This window comes from Mandrillus leucophaeus, unplaced genomic scaffold (genome assembly GCF_000951045.1).
Source record: "Mandrillus leucophaeus isolate KB7577 unplaced genomic scaffold, Mleu.le_1.0 Scaffold922, whole genome shotgun sequence".
Taxonomy (NCBI): domain Eukaryota; kingdom Metazoa; phylum Chordata; class Mammalia; order Primates; family Cercopithecidae; genus Mandrillus; species Mandrillus leucophaeus.
The window spans coordinates 305,619-306,786 of NW_012110053.1; positions in this window are offsets into that span (position 1 = coordinate 305,619).

Here is a 1,168-nt window from a genome sequence, read left to right on the forward strand (position 1 = left end):
TCAGGAGTTCAAGACCAGCCTGGCCAAGATGGTGAAACCCCGTCTCTACTAAAAATACAAAAAATTAGCCGGGCGTGGTGGCAGACACCTGTAATCCCAGCTACTCGGGAGGCTGAGGCAGAGAATTGCTTGAACCCAGGAGGCAGAGGTTGCAGTCAGCCGAGATCGTGCCATTGCACTCCAGTCTGGGCGACAGAGCAAGACTCTGTCTCAAATAAACAAACAAACAAAACAAAACATAAACCAGTAACATAGTTATTATCATTATCAAGTATGATGTACATAACTGAATATGCTATACTTTTAAACAACCAGCAGTGCAGTAGGTTTGTTTACACCAGTATCACCACAAACACGTGAGTAATGTGTTGTACTATGATGTTATGATGGCTACGGCTCTAAGCCGTAGGAATTTTTCAGCTCCATTATAATCTTATGAGACCACCATCATTAATGTGGCCATTGTCAACCAAAATGTCGTCATATGGTGCATGGCTGTATCTAGAAGTGGAATTACTGGCTGGGTGAGTTGTACAGTAGACATATACTTAACGTTATTTTTTTCCTCTGAGTCTGCTTGCTAGGGAATACACTTAACTTTTTAAGAAACCACTGCCAGGTGTGGTGGCTCATGCCTGTAATCCCAGTACTATGGGAGGCTGAGGTGGGAGGATCGCTTGAGGCCAGGAGGTAGAGGTTGCAGTAGGCCAAGATTGTACTACTGCACTCCAGCCTGGGCGACAGATTGAGACTCTGTCTCGAAAAAAATAAACAACTAACATCAGTCACTTTCTTGGGATCGTCCCTCCTGTCCAGGAAGTTAACTCAGGAGACCAAACTATAAAACTAAGGCTTATTTCATCAGCACAGGATTAGGGCTGGAGTAGTAAATTGCTCCTCTACTCTAGGAACAGTTTTATCTAGGAAAGATAATCATTTCTGTATAAAACGACACACTCTCTATGACTCTATAAACAAGATATACTTCTAGTAATCTTTTTTGTTCTTGTTTCTTGGGGCATTTTTATTGAGATGGAGTCTCACTCTTGCCAGACTGAAGTGCAGTAGCACCATCTCAGCTCACTGCAACCTCTGCCTCCTGGGTTCAAGCGATTCTCCTTGCCTTAGCCTCCTGAGCAGTTGGGATTACAGGCATGTGCCACCATGC